Source organism: Olea europaea, unplaced genomic scaffold (genome assembly GCF_002742605.1).
Source record: "Olea europaea var. sylvestris unplaced genomic scaffold, O_europaea_v1 scaffold1406, whole genome shotgun sequence".
Lineage (NCBI taxonomy): Eukaryota > Viridiplantae > Streptophyta > Magnoliopsida > Lamiales > Oleaceae > Olea > Olea europaea.
This window is the reverse complement of record NW_019231585.1, coordinates 211,806-231,087: the sequence shown is the minus strand read 5'-3', so window position 1 is coordinate 231,087 and position 19,282 is coordinate 211,806.

Genomic DNA, 19,282 nt, shown 5'->3' with positions numbered 1-19,282 from the left:
AAAATGGTTGTTTAATCTTGTGTAAATCATTAAAAAGGTGAATTTTGCCTCATTATTTTTTCTGTCAAGCATTGACTGTGGCTAAAGACTAACGTTCAAATGGCCCCATTGGGATAAGATTGACTCGACTGAAATGATACAGAGACTGATATTAGTATCCTTAAGTCTTCCATGATTCACACTATTAAGATTCCTGATTATCTGCAATGCTTTTCTTATTGTTATCCTGCGGGAAACAGATACGAGAGAAATCCACTTGCCCGAAAACATTCTCGAAGAGCAAAATCTAAAGAAATGGCCTACTCACATTCAATTGTACTGAGCGATACAACCAAATATTTTGGATTACGTTACAGAATAAAATCTGTTTCCGTCATCCTTTTATCATTTGCTCTGGTGGATGTCAGCATCAAATATTCAGCACTGCATTCCCCCTTCCCGACGGAAAAAGAGTGAAAGCATTGATTTTGGCCTTAATACAAAGTGCAATCCAGTGATTTATCTGCATAGATAGATCCCAATGTATTGGAAATATTGTATTCTTTTTTCCCTAGGAAACAATGGGATTTGTCACTATGTCAGCCACGGACAGGGTCAGGAATTTTGTCCAATGCGGACACAATTTTAGGTATCGGCTACGGTGATTTTGTTGGTCAAAATTAATCTATGAACTAAAAGAGTTTCACGTGATCAACTCAGAGTCCTAGAGAAAAGTAGTTCATATTTCCTGTACTCAATACCTGTTTCAAGGCAACGGTCCTCGTCCCGTTTACCCGATTAGGCAAGTAATTTTCGTCCCATCTGAGATGGGACTCTGAGGGTATCAAATTTAAAGTGTTTTTTTGGCATCCCTACACTCAAGTCTCTCTTGTCACACTTCACTGCCCACCCAGTAAAATAACATTGATTTAAGATTATTAATACAATTAATAGTTGATTAATCTTTTTTTTTTTTTTTAAAGGACTGATGAATTATTATCATGAAAAAATATCACTTATCAATTTAATACTTAATTTTAGGAAAGTCAAACTTAAAATTAGCATTTAAATAAGTCACACTTGCACTCACTAATAATTTCACACTTCTTTTGCAGGCACTCTTTTCTCTTCTTCTTTCTTCCATTTTCTTCTTCTCTTCTTGTTCCAGTGCGAGTTTCTTTTAGTCACACTTTTTCTTCTTCTTTCTTCCATTTTCTTTTTCTTCTTCTCTTCTTGGTCGGATGCAAGTTTCCTCCAGGCACACTTTCTCTTCTTCTTTCTTCCTTTTTCTCTTTCTTCTCTCCTTCTTTTTCTTCTTCTCTTCTTGGTCAAATGCAAGTTTTCTCCAGGCACACTTTCTCTTCTTCTTTCTTCCCTTTTCTTCTTCTTCTCTTCTTAGTCCAGTGTAGGAACATTGGAGTTTCTCGTGTCAAGTCCGCACTGGCCTCTATGTAGCTCCGCCCTGATGTCAACAACAATGGTTGTCAAATAAAGTGGAAAAAGCCTTTACATATGAAGCATTAACATTTATTAGTCACTAATTAATCCACATTTCATGCTATGGCAGGTCCAATGGAAGCAGTTCTTTAAAACTGGGGCAATAACCCGCAACTTTGCTTATTCAATTTCATACACCTTCCATTTGTAAGGCCCAGATAACACGATTTTAAACACAAAATACAAAATAATCATAATTTGACTGAAAGTAAACTTGCAGATTAAAGATTGAACATAATGAATTTTTTGACCAAAAACCCAGAGGTTCGGTAACGACTTTTAATGCCTAATCCCCTGTTGAGCATCCAATAAATTGGATATATGCTCGGTTGCATTAGATAGCCCAAAAATGACAACAAATGTTACAAGAGTTCTTCCAATATAAGAGAGAGGTATAAAACACTTATCTCTTCAACAAAAAAAACTGGAGATCTAAGAAGAATCGCCCAATATACTTCATACGCGTCCTCTTAAAATACAACTTCAAGAATTTCTCATTCTCACAGTATTCACTCAGAATATTACAAATATCAATGGCTGAAAATAGATCTCAATCTCAAATGAGTAGTTCAAATGAGAATAAACCATAGAACGAAAACTCTAACACTGAAGGAAGACATATTTTCTCTCTCATAGAACTCAATAGCTTGAAGAAGTAAATTGCCAAGTGAAACAACACAACTCATAAATCTAGAGCCATTCGGATGCCAGATGAAGGGCCACAATGAAAACACGTCACAATCCAGTAAAAACGCCCCAACTAGAAGAATTGCATTTTAGTAATGTGTCTTTCAACAAATTTTGAGAGCACATCATAGATCACAAGTTCGAGCCTCAACAATCTATATCTTGCTACCAAAAATTTGGGACCTAAAAGTGTATCCAAGAGCAATACTAGCAATTTCATTTTTCATTTGTTCTGAGTACATGTTAATGCATTACAAAGTATCAATATATAATAAGTTAATAACTTCAAATAGTTTTAAAATTTGTTTAAAGGTACTATTTTTGTTCCCATATTTGAAGGACTGAATTAGGTAGCAACATTACCAATTTTCAAAATTTCTTTTGAAATAATATCTCTAATAAAGTTATATTTAGTTATTTGATAACAGAATTGCATTTTCATCTACAAAGTCAAGTTCATTCAACAAACCACTCAACCAAATACATTCTTTAAAAGCATCAAAAGCAGCAATATACTCTGTTTCAATTGAGGACAATGCCACAACCTTTTGAAGTTGAGATTTTCAACGAATTATATACCACATAATGTAAAGAAATAGGATGAAGTTGATTTTCTATTATCTCTATTTTCAACAAAGTCAAAATCAGTAAAACCCTTTAAAGTTATCTCATCTTTATTCATTTTAAATACAAAACACAAAAATCTAAAGTACCTTTCAGATATCTTAAAAGTCATTTCTAAGCATTCCGATGTTTTTTCCCTAGGGTTACTCGTGAATCTATTAAGTAGCTAATACTATGAGCAAGATCTAGTCTAATACATACCATTAAATACATAATAGATCTAATCACACTTCCATTAGGATTTTTAGACATTCTAGCAAATTTTTCATCAGTTTTAAAATAGAATTTAGATTAAATTTTAAAATGGTTTGAAAGCTGCAATGTAACTTTTTCAAGATTTTAACCACATAGTCATTTCAATTTAAAAATAACAGACATTTTTCTTTATTTCTCAGAATCTGCATGCCGAGAATCTTTTTGACAGAACTAAAATCCTTCACATCAAAATCAGATTTCAATTTCTTTTTTAACATAATGCACCAAATACAAAGAGTTTTTACCTCTTTTACCTTTACAATAGAGACAAGTATCACAGTTGTTTCTTTGAAACCCAAGTATCAAAACAAAAGTGTCAAATTTGGAGCTTGTCTTAACCTATGCTGTGATTTCTTTAACAAACAAACAATATTTTCATAATCTCCCTTTATAAAATCAACAAGTTGTCTTATATAAATTTTCTCATCTAAATCAGCATAGAGAAAAGCAACTTTAACATCTAATCGATCAAGTTTCCATTTAAATTGAGCAACAAGAGCAAGAATACATCTGATAGTGGTTTACTTAACTACAGGGGATAAAATTTCAGTATAGTCTACACCTTCTCATATTCATCATTGTAGGAATTGGGTTCAAACTTTCCCCAGCCATTTCTTCCCCAGGGATCTCAGATGAGGGACCCTTGGGAGTACCGCCGACTCCAACTACCATCCATGTACAAAAAGGACGCCCCTTTTGATGAATAAATGGAAATATTACCTTTTTGTGTGAACCTTTTAGCAACAAGTCTAACTTTATATCTAATACTTTTATTTTCCCATTCACCTTCTTTTATCGTGTAAATACACTTACAATCAATTAGTTTATAGTCTCTAGGTCTTTCAACCAATTCCCAAGTCTATTTTTAAGGAGTCTTACATTTCATCTTCAATGGCAGCTTTCTAGTTTTTGGCAGCTTTACAATTAATAGCATCATCATAGAAGTTTAGCTCATTTTCTAATTGTTCTTGATAAATAAATAATGAAATAAAATCATCACAGTCAAACCTAGAAGGAGGTCTGATCTGCCTTCTCTCCCTATCTCTTTTGAGCTGATATTCATCAAGGGAAAGGGTTGTAGGATTAGATTGGTCATTGAATCAGTATCTTGATAATTTTCATTTTAGATAAATGACAATTTCATCCAAACCAGATTCATCAACTATAAATGCATGAGTTTCTCTCTCAATATGAGTTTTCACCTCAATTTGAACACCTTTCTCAGTCAATTTATTTTATTTTCCTTCTAAACATGACATAAAAGATTCATTAAAAATAACATCCCTTTTAACAATTACCTTATAGCATTTTTCACTTTTAACCCATAATATATAGCCTTTAACATTTTTCACCATAACCTAATAAAACATATTGACATAGTAAGCTTTTGATTTCCAAAAACTCCTTTATTTTTTAGAAACTTTAAACTTTTCTTGTCAATGTGGCCAACTCTTTCATGTCATAACATTGCAAAAGTAAAATTTTCAGTTAAAATAGCTGCAGTCAAACCAAGTAAAGGTTTTACTTTAAGAAAATAGAGACCATGTCTCTTAGTGGTGCTAATGATCAAATCACTGTCCCTAATAATCTTAATGCATCCTTGAACCAAATTTATGTCAAACTCCATATCATCTAACATGACTATAGATATAAGATTCCTCTCTAAATCTAGAACATATCTAGTTCCTTTCAGAAATAAGACATTATCATTTTCAAGTAGTAGTTTTATAGTTCCTATTCTAGTAACTTTACAAGTCATTTTTTCACCCATTATAACTTGCCCACCAATATTTTTTCCAATTCAAGAAAACAGTTTTTATTTAGGCACATATGGAAAGAGCGGCTTGAATCAAGTATTCATTTATCACTTAGCTTCTTTTCAATGTTAACAAGGACCAACCCCTTTTCAAACTTTTCTTTATTGTAGACTAGGGCAGCATTCCCATCATCAAATCTCTTTTCTTTTGATTCATTTTTCTTCTTATAATAGTCTTTAATAAAATGATCAAATTTTTCACAGTAATAGCATTTCTTGTCTTTTGCACTATTTTTGGATTTATTCTTATCACTCCATTTATTCTTGTTTACTTTAAATGTCTTCGAGTGATAATTTGGTTTACTAAATCCCTTTTCTCTTATTGACATGTTATCACCACTATGACTTTATTTAGATTCAGATTTAATATCAAGAGCCTTATTTCTTATGGCATTTATGATTACATCAGTAGTAATCTCTGCCCAATATATTCTAGAGCAATCATGTCTATATTTGTCACTAGTGGAGTTTAATAGGACTAAAACCACCTGATCTTTTGAAATTTTTTGATTACAATTGGTTAAGTCTTGAGGTCAATTTAGTAGATGCATTAAAATTATCATCCAAATCAATTGAGAGATCCATTTAAAAGGAAAGATGTTTTAACAAATAGCATTTGTTTGGAATAATCTTAGTTTCATATTGAGCATGAAGTTTAGTCCAAAGTTCAAAAGCAATTTTGTTTTCTCCAATAGTTCTTATCATATTATCAGATAAGTATAAGAAAATATTACTCCAGACAACCTCTTCAAGTTTAGTTTTCTTTGCACAAGTAAGTCAATAGGCCAACTGTCATCTAAAGCTCTAACACATCTCATTTGCATTAATATAGTTTTCATCTTTTGACTTGACATATTAAAATCATCTTTTCCGTCAAATTGTATAACTTCAAACTTAGCAGAGGCCATTTTATTATTAAGAATGATGCACAAGTAAAAATCAAATTGACACAGCACGGCAAAAATAAAAGAAAAAATACAAGGAATCAGATAGTTATCAATCATGAATCATAGTGATACACTTAGTAGTACAAGATTTCTCAAGTTATAGCATTGTCAAATAACATGCAGAGCAAAAACATATAGAAAAACAATATCGGATATCACAAATCTCTATTTTAGAAATTTCTCCCGTAAATACATCTGTACTAGACTCATCTCAAATTCCCAAGGCCTAGTAGGAGCATTTGAACAAAGATTAATTTTTAGGAGATTTTGGTGTATGGTAAATCAAGGGAAAAATCAAGATTTGAAAGTAAAATTTACAAAAATTAAAGATCTTACCCAACAAATTTATGAAAACTCGATATCTTTTAGTTTTGCTTAGCAACTGTTTCGAATATTCTATATCTGCAACAGATCTACCACTTTCTACAAAGATCCGAGTATCTTCTTTTTAGTTCTTTCTCTAATAAGACTGTAAGGCCCTGATAACACGATATTAAATACAAGATACCAAACAATCACAACTCGATTGAAGGTAAACTAGCAAAAAAAATTTACAAATTTTTTTTCAACCGAAGCCCTAGTGGTTCAACAACAGCTTGTAACACCTAATTCCTTGTTAAACATCTAATAAATTGGATACATGTTCGGTTGCACCAAAAATGGCAACAAAGGTTACAAGAGTTCTTCCAACGGAAGAGAAAAGTACACAACATTTATCTCTTCAACAATGTAACTGTAGATCTATGAAGAATCATCCAAGAAACTTCAAACACGCTCTCTGAAAATACAACTATAAGAATCCTCTTGTTCTCAAAATATTCATTCAGAATATTACAAGTATCAGAGGCAAAAAACAAATTTTATCTCGAATGAACAGTTCAAGTGAGATGAAAACTACGGATCGAAAACCCTAACATCGAAGGAAGATATATTTTCTCTCTCAAAGAACTCAATAGCTAGAAGAAGCAATGTGCCAAGTGAGACGGCACAACTCCTAAGTTTAGAACCATTCAGATGCTTGATGAAGGGCCATGATGAAGACACATGTCACAATCCAGCAAAAATGCCCTAACTAAAGGAGTTGCATTTTAGTAACGTGACTTTCACCAAAGTTTGGGAGCACATCATGGATCACATGATCGAGCCTCAAAACCATTAATAACTAAACCATTAGTATTCATCATAACTAAATAAATTTTACTGACATAGGTACTTGTGATACTTGCCAGAAAGTAAGTTGAAGTTCATGAGCTTGAGTCAACCATTAACAAGATGACTCAATCATCCAAACTAGACGTTTCACTTGATGAAATGAACTCTGAGCTACTTTTCAGGTATGATTAGAGGCCAAATCTTTCAAAAAAAACTATCTACTTTTGCTGGAAATCATGTCGTTAATCATGTTGGAAAATTGGGTTTAATTAGTTGGTTTGACCAACTTTTGACCAATTAATTTAGTGGGTCCCGTTAATCGAAAATAAGATTTCTTTAGTCGAATGTGTTCTACTCCATGAGTAGATTAATATGGTATATTTATTTTCTCAAAATCAATTTAGGGTGAATGAGAAATTAAGGCCAAAATATGCCCACTTGATATTGAAATAAAATAGGTGGAAATTGGAAAATACCAATTCCACATAGGAAAACTAGAAGAATATAAACTACCTTATATAGCTCAAGTTTGGGACTTGGGTTTGGACACCAAGGGGTACCAATAGTCTTTGAGGGGGAGAGAACCTACATTGGGTTTGGACACCAAGGGGTACCAATAGTCTTTGAGGGGGAGAGAACCTACATGCTAGTAGGTTAAGCCAAAGCCCACTCGCGTGCGCCGCCGTCATCCGACCAGCCGGCTCGGCACGGTCGTAGGTCGTGGGTCTTGGGCTTGGGTGTGGACCAAACTGATATATATTTTTTTGTTAAAATAACATTGAATTATATTATTTTATTATTATAATAATAATATATTTTATGTTATTAATTTTTTTCTTTCCTGAATTTTCTGTGTTTGACACGTGGTGCGGTGTTTCTAGAATTTGGCAGGTTGTGGCGGTTGGCTGTCCAAATGGGGATTGACTGTCCAAACTGTTTGTGTCTTTTGGACACAACTTTTCGACATTTGTGTCTTTTGGGACACAACCTTTCAACATCTATATATAGGCCTCCATACCCCGATTTTTATTCATTCCAAAATCATAATTGATTTTCTACTCTCCCGAAATTATCCCTTTGTCCCTGCATAATTTCTGCTTTTATAATTCAGTCCTCGAAAAATACTTTTCGTGCATTTCAGTCATCCAATGTGTGTGGAGAGATCTAAACTTTACGGGTTCGTCGGGTCTTGTAATTTGGAGTACTACTATTACAAGACGAAGTCGTTGTATCTTAGGAAATGAGTGCTGCAATACCGTTAGTATCGATGTGGGGCATTATCATTTTAAGGAGAAAGAGTCGAACTCTTGCATCGACCATTCAAAACCATCCAAACGTCGTTACTCTGCCCAAATATAAATTATGGTGACACTATTATTTGCCAATCTATTTCAACAATTTTAAAACGATAATGGCAAATAGTAGTACGTCTGTTGTACCCCCTAATAATGCTCATGGGAGAGGATTTTAAGAGATGACAACAGAAAATGTTGTTCTATCTCACGATTCTGAATCTGGTCAAAATTTTGAGAGAAGATGCTCCAACTGTTGAGGAGAAGGAATCAGATTCTCAAAAATGAGTAGCATTCGATGCTTGGAGTTATAGTGACTTCTTGTGCAGAAATTATATCTTCAATTGCCTTGACAACACACTATACGATGTATACTATTTCGTCAAAATGGCTAAATTGCTATGGGAGTCATTGGAAAAGAAGTACAAAACAGAAGATGCCGAATTGAAGAAATTCGTTGTAGGCAAATTCCTGAACTTCAAAATGGTAGATTCTAAAACAGTAATGATTCAAGTCCAAGAGATACAACTTACCTTGCATGATATACATGCAGCAGGTATGAAGCTCTATGAACCATTTCAGGTAGCTACAATTATCGAAAAATTACCACCAATGTGGAAAGATTTCAAGAACTACCTGAAACATAAACGCAAGGAAATGGGACTTGAAGATTTGATTGTTAGATTAAGAATTGATGAAGCCAATCGAAATGCTGAAAAGAAGTCTGGAAAGCAGCAAATGGAGGCTAAAGTCAACTTTGGTGGAGCCAAATACTAGCAAGAATAGGAAGCACCGGAATAATAGCAAGCAAAAGAGCAAGGCCAAGAAATTCAAAGGAGATTTCTATAACTGCGGTAAGTCTGGTCATATTGCAAAGGACGGCCGGCAAAAAAAGCAAAACAAAAAGGACCAAGTGCACTTGACTGAAGAAGACAGACTGTCTAATGGAGTGTCTGAACTAATGCTTTTGGCTGTTGTATTTGAAGCAAACATGGTGGATAATTCGAGAGAATGGTTTGTTGATACTGGAGCTACTCGTCACGTTTGTGCGGATAAGGAGATGTTTTCATCTTACACTCCTATCAATGGACGACAACTCTTCATGGGCAACTCAGCAATATCAAAAGTTATTGGTTTAGGTAAAGTAGTGCTGAAGATGACATCAGGGAAAAAGTAACGCTCATCGATGTGCTACATGTTCCCGATATTCGCAAAAACTTGGTATCCGGAGCTCTGTTAAGCAAGAATGGGTTTAGGCTGGTATTTAAATCTGACAAGTTTGTATTCACCAAAAATGGCATGTTTGTAGGCAAATGGTACTTAGCCAATGAGTTATTCAAATTGAATGTAATGCCTGTACTCCGTGATTTTGATATTAATAAAAATAAATCTTCTACTTACTTGATTGAGTTTTCTAACTTATGGCATGATAGGTTAGGACATGTAAATGTTAATACATTACGAAGATTAGTAAGTTTAGATTTATTGCCTTCTATGTCCTTTGATCAAAATCATCGATGCGAAACATGTGTAAAGGCTAAACTAGCGAAAACACCGTTTCATTCAGTTGAAAGAAACTTGAATCCTCTAGAACTAATTCACAGTGATATTTGTAATTTAAAGTTTGTGCAAACTAGAGGAGGTAAAAAGTATTTTATTACTTTTATAGATTATTGCACAAGGTATTGTTATGTCTTTTTGCTAAGAAGTAAAGAAGAGGCTTTAGAAGTATTTAAATAGTACAAGAATAAGGTTGAGAATCAACTAAGCAAACGAATAAAAATTGTTCGTAGTGATAGAGGTGGGGAATATGGAGCACCGTTTGATGAATTTTGTTTAGATTCTGGGATTATTCATCAAACTACAGCTTTTTACTCACCATTGCGGAACGCAAAAATCGTACTCTAAAAGAGATGATGAACGCTATGTTAGTTAGTTTTGGTTTACCACAAAATTTGTGGGGGGAAGCAAATCTCTCAGCTAACCACATTCTAAATAAAGTACCACACAAAGGTAGGAACGAAACTCCTTATGAGGTATGGAAATGTCATAAACTTTCGTACAAATAATTAAAAGTGTGGAGGTGTTTAGCTAAGGTACAAATACCAAAGCCTAAACAAATTAAAATAGGGCCTAAAACTGTCGATTGCATATTCATTGGATATGCTAATAACAGTAGTGCTTATCGGTTCCTCGTACATAAGTCTGACATTTCGGATATACATGAAAATACTATTATTGAATCTGGGAATGCTGTATTTTTTGAGGACAAGTTTCCTTGTAAAGATAGGAAAGAAATAAGCCCGCAAAAATGAACTTATAATTCTGCAATTAGTAATCCTCAAAGTGATGAAAAACCAAGATGCAACAAAAGAACCAAAACATCTACATCTTTTGGTCCAGATTTTTTAACTTATATGTTAGAAAATGAACCAAGGACATTCAATAAAGCAATGTCTAGTCCAGAAACTCCATTCTGGAAAGAGGCTATCAATAGTGAAATTGATTTTATTATACAGAATTATACCTGGGAATCGGTAGATCTCCCACCTGGTAATAAACCATTAGGTTGTAAATGGATTTTCAAAAGAAAATTAAAGACTGATGGATCAGTTGATAAATACAAGGCCAGATTGGTAGCTAAAGGATTCAAACAAGCGGAAGGCCTTGATTTTTTCGATGCATACTCATCTGTGACAAGGATAACATCAATTAGAGTATTAATTGCAATCTCAGCATTGCATAATTTGGAAATCCATCATATGGACGTCAAAACAACTTTCTTAAATGGTGAGCTAGAAAAAGAAATTTACATGGAATAACCCGAATGGTTCATCGCTCTTAGACAGGAGAAAAAGGTGTGTAGACTCATCAAGTCATTATATGGACTAAAAAAAGCGCCAAAACAATGACATACAAAATTTGACAAAACTATGTTGTCAAATGGTTTTAAGATTAACGAATGTGATAAATGTGTTTATATTAAAACCACACCTAATGCATATGTAATTGTATGTCTATACGTTGATGACATGCTAATTGTGAGTAATAGTTATGATATGATAACAAATACCAAGAAAATGTTGACAAAACATCTTAATATGAAAGATATAGGTATTGCAGATGTAATATTAGGAATTAAAATTTTTAAAACATCTGAGGGACTTGTAATGTCTCAATTTCACTATATTGAGACTGTACTTAAAAAGTTTAATATGTATGATGAAAGTCCGGTTAAAACACCAGTAGATTTAAGTCTACATTTTTCCAAACATAAAGGCGAACCCGTATCTCAATTAAAATATTCTCGGATAATAGGCAGTCTAATGTACATTACAAACTGCACTTGTCTGGATATTGCATATGCAGTAACAAACTTAGTAGATATACAAGTAACCCAAATAATGACCATTGGAAAGCATTGATAAGGGTTCTAAGATATCTACGATATACCTCAAATGTTGGATTACATTATACGAGATATCCGGCTGTATTAGAAGGATACAGTAATGCTAATTGGATATTAGATACAAAAGACTCAAAATCCACTAGTGGGTATGTTTTTATCATTGGTGGTGCAGCTGTATCTTGGAAATCCTCTAAACAAACATGTATAGCTCGATCCACAATGGAATCTAAATTCATAGCTTTAGATAAAGCTAGAGAGGAAGCAGAATGGCTTCGAAATTTTTTAGAGGATATTCCATGTTGGCCTAAGCTTGTGCCTAAAATTAGTATACATTGTGATAGTCAGTCGACTATTGGTAGATCACAAAGTAATATGTTAAATGGTAAGTCTCGACATATACGTCGAAGACATAATACAGTTAAGCAGTTGATCTCAAATGGTGTTATTTCCATATATTATGTAAAGTCTAGAAAAAATCTGGCGGATCCGCTTACCAAAGGCTTACCAAGAGATCAAGTATACTGCCTATCAAGGGGAAAGGGTTTAAAACCTACTATATAAGAATCTTTGTAATGGTAATCCAACTTTGCTCACTGGAGATCCCAAAATCTTGGTTCAATGGGACAACTAAGTTATGAAAATTCAATAAGCACTTCGGAGTTAACTCCTACCCATTCCTATAATAAGGAAGTGCTATCTGTAGAAAGTTTTAGGTTAAGTTATACTTTTAATGATTCCTATATCTTGGACTACCTAAGTGGAGTATGGCAGGCACTCCTAATAGGAGATCACCTATACAAGTGTGAAGTGTGGCTGCTTCTATGAGAATGTTTCAAAGGCTTGAATTCTCTAAAACACTTATGAAATCCAAGAGTTGTTCAGGGCCAAAATGAACACAAAAGTGAGAACTCGAAAATGTTAGGAAGGTTATTGTGTTGATACTATTGTTTTGGTTTACAAAAACGACTGACAGTTCAAGACCCCGCGTTCGCTGATTAGCCAAGTAAATCCGATAGTATTCTACTACGGAAAGTTCAAACCCATAAGGTACCTATCCAGATGCAATAACATTCCACCTGATCTCTCTATAGGTCTGCATAGTCTACTGCATTAATTTCCATTCATGTGGGGGGATTGTTGGAAAATTGGGTTTAATTAGTTGGTTTGACCAACTTTTGACCAATTAATTTAGTGGGTCCCGTTAATCGGAAATAAGATTTCTTTGGCCAAATGTGTTCTACTCCATGAATAGATTAATATGGTATATTTATTTTCCCAAAACCAATTTAGGGTTAATGAGAAATTAAGGCCAAAAGATGCCCACTTGATGTTGAAATAAAATAGGTGGGAAATTGAAAAATATCAATCCCACATAGGAAAACTAGAAGTATATAAACCACCTTATATAGCTCAAGTTTGGAACTTGGGGTTTGGGCCCCAAGGGATACCAATAGTCTTTGAGGGGGAGAGAACCTACATGCTAGTAGGTTAAGTCAAAGCCCACACGCGCGCGTCGCCGTCCGTCCGATCGGCCGCGCGGCACGACACGGCACGGTCACGGTCGTAGGTCGTGGGTCTTGGGCTTGGGCTTGGGTTTGGGCCAAACTGATATATATTTTTTGACAAAATAACATTGAATTATATTATTTTATTATTATAATAATAATATATTTTATGTTATTAATTTTTTTTCTTCCCCGAATTTTCTGTTTGTGACACGTGGTGCGGTGCTTCTAGAATTTGGCGGGTTGTGGAGGTTGACTGTCCAAACTATTTGTGTCTTTTGGACACAACTTTTCGGCAATTGTATCTATTGGGACACAAACTTTCAACATCTATATATAGGCTCCATACCCCGATTTTTATTCATTCCAAAATCATAATTGATTTTCTACTCTCCTGAAATTATCCCTTTGTCCCTGCATAATTTCTGCTTTTATAATTCAGTTCTCGAAAATTACTTTTCGTGCATTTCAGTCATCCAGTGTGTGTGAAGAGATCTAAACTTTACGGGTTCGTTGGGTCTTGTAATTTGGAGTACTATTATTACAAGACGAGGTCGTTGTATTTTGGGAAACGAGTCCTGCAATACCGTTAGTATCAGTGTGGGGTATTATCGTTTTAAGGAGAAAGAGTCGAACTCTTGTCTCGACCATTCAAAACCATCCAAACGTCGTTACTCTACCCAAATATAAATTACGGTGACACTATTTTTTGCCAATCTATTTCAACAAATCATTATTCAGAGATGCAGCTGTGGCCATTAAATAAATTAAAAAAAAAACTTAATCTACATGATGAGGAAATATCGTCTTGAGAGAGATGGATTTTGCTTTTTCTTCTCCTCTTATTGATTTTCTAAGCACAGGACTCGACAAATAAGAGAGCTATTTAAACTAGTACCTTTTCATTATAGTTGTACAATCAATTTCTAACACACTTTTTATTTTGCTAAATCATCGTGGGGAACCCTTGGAAACGTGGCATTTCAAATTTTTGGGAACCAACTCAAGTTGAGAAATAATAATCACATAAAAAGAAGTTCAAGAGTGGCACTCTAGATCCAATAATTAAAATATAAAATACAATAAACTAGCTTTCCTAGAATATCTTCTCAACTATTGATAGGGAATCTTAAGAAATTATTTTTTTATTTAAACTTTTCGTGTCACAACATTGCATCAATAGTTATATTTTGGACTTTTCGTGCCGTATCAAATGGTTCTGCTTTGATTTGATACCATAACTAATCTCAAATTATTGGTGCAAAATACAATAATGCTTTAAAATGGGCTAATTTTGGGTTTATAAAAGGTTAGTTGGATGGTGCATTGTGCCGGCCAATATGCTTGATGTTTTTTTCAAAGGGAAAATTACACGGAAGCCGGTCTTTAAAGACCACTTTTAAAATACCAGGTAGAAAGTTTAATTAAGCATAAATCACGTTTTATTATATATTTTAATATTAATAATAATCTTATAATTAACCCACCCACTAGCCCTAATTTCGTTTCCCCCCTTCTGGCCGTCTCCCATTTCCCACCTCTCTGCAAAAATTTCTCCTATCCGGCGACGTGACACCTTAGACCTTGAGGCACGGCATCGTAGGTGCAGCCACCGTTTCACACAACTCCATCGTCGATGCTGCGAATCAATGGTTTGGTCTGTAAACAAGATCGCGACGGTGAAGGGGTGTGAGTGCCGCTTCTTCTCTGTTCAGCTTTGCCGGCCGACAATGCTACGAACAGCAGTGCGGCGACGATGTGACGTCGTGATGTTGCTACAAACGGGGTGGTGTGATGGTGGTATGGTGTGTTTTGGTGGTTAGTCTGGTACCATGTATCTAGTTACCGGTGTTTGGTGTGTCTGGTACGGTGCATTTTTTGTTTTGGGTGGTATTGGTAACATTATGGGGGGTGATGGTGTGGTGATGGAGGTGCGGTGGATCTAGGTAGAACGGTGGTGGTGGTGATGGTAGCGGCGGGGATTCTGTTGGTAGTGGGGATTTGCGTGGTGTTGGTGATTTGGGAATGGTATATTGTTAGGTGTGTTGGTGGTGGTTCTTGTTGGCTGTCGTCTTGGTGGCTATGATGGTTTTTGGCAGTGGTCGTGGTGGTTTCTGGGTGTGGTGGAGGTGTTGGTTGATGTCTGGAGATTAAATAATACAGTGTTTTATATGCAAGTTTGTTAATCACTAGTGGTCGGGAGATTACGTGCTTGATTAATAGTTATACTTGTTTAAATGTTTGGTGGTGGTGTTGTGTGGTGGTGTTTGCGACCGTTGTGTGGTAGTGTTTGCGAACAAGATTGGTGTTAGATCAGGATCGGCGGTGGAGGTGTTTGGTGCTTGTGACCAACTATTTGGACTAATTATTAATCTGTGACTGAGACCTTAAAATTCAATAATTTGTGACTAAAAATATAATCTGTAACTAATAAATTTCAAATTATGTGACCTATATATAAACTGTGACCTGTAATTTGAATGATCCGTGACTTCTAAATAATTTGTGACCTCGAAATTTTTTTATTTGTGATCTCGAAATAATCTGTAACCAATTAATTCGATGATCTATGACCAATAAGTAAATCTGTGACCAATAATTATGAATTTGTGACCATTAATCGTGTAACTGTAACTTTATTATATTTAATTAATAAATATTTTCAATTAATTATATAGAAACCTGAATTTTGAATTTTTAAACTTTGTACCTCATTTGTGAATTGGTGTAAACAATACACCTTAAATATGAATTTTTCCCCTTTTTCAAAACATCTCCCATATTGGGTGTGTATGTGATAATGCGGTCAACCCATTTCATTGATCGTATATGCACTTTTAAACGTCAAAATGTGCACGCATTTATGTTAAAAATTGTGTCAAAATTAGCTTAGCAAAGTCCAACTCATTTTTATAACTTCGGAAAAAAGGAAACAAATTGAGCCCAATAAACATCAAATTAGCCCAAATTTTTCAAGCCCACAAATTATATACAATAATCTATAGGATTTTGACATTTAAAAAATTATTAAATCTCATAAAGTCGCAAATTATCTATGTGAAGCTCGAGCCTCCTTCTTCTGTGGTCTGCCTACTCGCAGTGATGTTAATAATGCACAATTGTAGATCGTTAATGGCTGGGATTTCAAGGATGACGTTGATAATGACATCTTACCATCTAAAAAGGGTAATAGAACTTCACGAATTGAAATAAGGGAATCTGGTGAAGATGATTTTGCAACGAATGACATGCAAGATGACTTGGATGAAGAAGTTGAGATTAAATTGGAACCAATAATTAGTTAGACAAGATTTAAGATTTTTAAGCTAGTGAACATGTCTAATTTAATTGCATGCACTGATTATCAAGTTATTGTAGTATTTATGATTTTTGAGCAATATGTTTTTACTGAAAATTTGAAGATTATGTTTAAAGTTCAAGTAATTGTAGTACTTAAAATTTGAAGCAATATGGTCTTTTTTTTTTTTTAATTTGATAAATATGTACAAAGTTCAAAGAATAAATTATTTTATTTATTTATTAGTTTAGAATATTTAAAATATTAAAATTGAAAAATGCATAATTATGCATATGCTTTCATAGGCACGCATATGTTTATAATGTTTGATACTCGATAATAACTCATTATCACGCATTATACATTTTAAAACCTTGTTTATAACCAAATAAAATTTACCAAACAAGAATCATATTTCTAAGATTACTGGAAAATATGATTAACTCCACAATCTACTGATAACCGTTGATGACTCCAAATCAATTTAATCCCACATACCCATATTTTGGCACAATTTCATCCCCTAAATTTCAGCCGTAAATATTCTACAAAAAACTCTGTTCACTCTCTATCATTCTTCTTCAAAATCAACATCGCCTGTGATTTACATCATTCTTTTCCATATGATTCACGATATCTGAAGATTAGCTAAGATTGCTCACAACTAAAATTTATGACCTAACCCTTCAGTTCTGTTGAATGTTGGATGCACTGTTATTGAGAAAGCTACATGAAAAGATGTTTCCATAATCTTCAGTTCTGTTTATTTCATCGAAATGCTTTAATGGGAGTGGTCATAGAGTGCTTAAAAGATTCAATTCAAATGTCCGTTGAATCATTCTTCATCGTTGGAGCCCAATGAAGTCCAGTGCAGGCAGAGGCCCACACTGAACTTCTGGGCCGCTCATCACAAATGCCCAATTTTTTATTTATATGTGTGTGTATATATACTTTTAAAATTAGAGGTGTTTTGAAAAATCATATAAAAATTTTTTGGAAGTAAAAAATATTGTGTAAAATGAAAAGGCGACACAATATCACTTTTTTTTTTTTTTTTTATTTTTTTAAAAAAAAAAAAAAAAAAAACTGACACAAACGCTTAAAAAGTGACGAAATTCAAAAAATAAAAAATAAAAATGATACAAACTCAAAAAAATAGCAAACACAAAGATAGCATCATCTATTTTTGCAGCACCAATAATCATATTCTTAACATAATTAGCATATCAGGACTATCTACATGAGCGTAGTGACGATTCTTAACATAATCAGCATGTCCAGAATAATTCACATGCTGATTATGTTAGGAAAATATAACATATCATGTCTCTTTTTATCTGATTAAATAAGTGACAAAAATTTAAAAGGTGACAAAATGTCAAAAAATGACAGTGTCAGTTTTGACGGTTTAGTGTCACATTTTTATTAAAAAATGACATACAATGTCACTTTATATTAAAATGTAATATTTGTCACTAAAAAAAGTGATGGAAATTTCAAGAACACAATTGATAAAAAAGTGACAAATACTAAAAAAAAAAAAAAGATTAAAAAAAGTGATGAAAATTTTAAAAAGTGACGAATTTTAAAAAATGACACAAATTAAAAAAAAAATTGACAGAAAATAAAAAAGTGACAAACAATCAAAAAAATGACGAAACATTGATCAAAACCTTAAAATATATCATTTTATGCAAATTCAATCCAAACTACAACTGAAAATGCCCAACAACTACCTCCATAAAATTAATTCAATGCAAATACAGTCATTACAAATATAAATACTCGTTATTGAGGAAGAAAATTTCTTTTGATACCAGAATGAAGTAACATATAATAAATGCACTTCACTAGAGGGTGAACAACTGCAAATTTCTCTTGCTAGTTAATATTGTAGACATTTACGTCAACTACAACTCATTAGTGTGCAGTGGACTAGCTTCAAACTTAGAAAATCATCAATAATTAAACATTTTCTACTCTTCCCATATATTTGTTGCAAAAATTGATGAATAGATAAATTACAAGTCATGACTTTATCAATCAGTAAAGAGCTAAGGATTCATCAACCCAGCACATAAAACTACCAAACCTAACACAGAATTGACATGGCCAATTGATCCAAAAATGAAACCATCTTCAAATGCTACTAAGTTCTTCCCATTAACTCTCGATCCCTCCTCAAGCCATCAGAAGTACCACAATGGATAGCGACAACTTGGGATCTTTCTGCCACTAATCGAATATCAAAGGCTCAAATTGCTGAAGAAATGAAATACCCAAACTCTCGAACGAATCCTTGAGCAAATCTTGCCTCAAAATATATCAAAATAAAGAATTACACGATGACTAATTTCTTATTCTCGTTTTCAATCTTCCAACTCTCCCCATCTCTAATAAATTGGCACAAACTGGCTTAAAATTAAGAAAATAAACAGAGACTAGCGTGATAGCAAGTAAGTAACGTCTTTTTTCATTTTCTTGCCATATATTATATTCAACACATTCTTGAGAAATCACTTTGGAAGAATCTTTCTAACCCTATTGTCATATGGAATTAGATGAATCAATATATCGAACACTTGGTGTGCACATTTTGATGAACCTGCAGAAGTTACTTATCTGGCCATCTATAGTGGGAATCCGCCGTGAAAATGTCTCTCATGGTTGGTAGAAGAAGCCTTGATCAAAATATAGGCAACAATTTGAGTACTCGTTCTCTCTGGCTCGAATTGGTAGATATGAAGAAGGCATTGATTTGCACTCAAACTATATGTTTGAGGAGAGACTTGTTCATTCACATAGTTTTCGAGATCTAGAA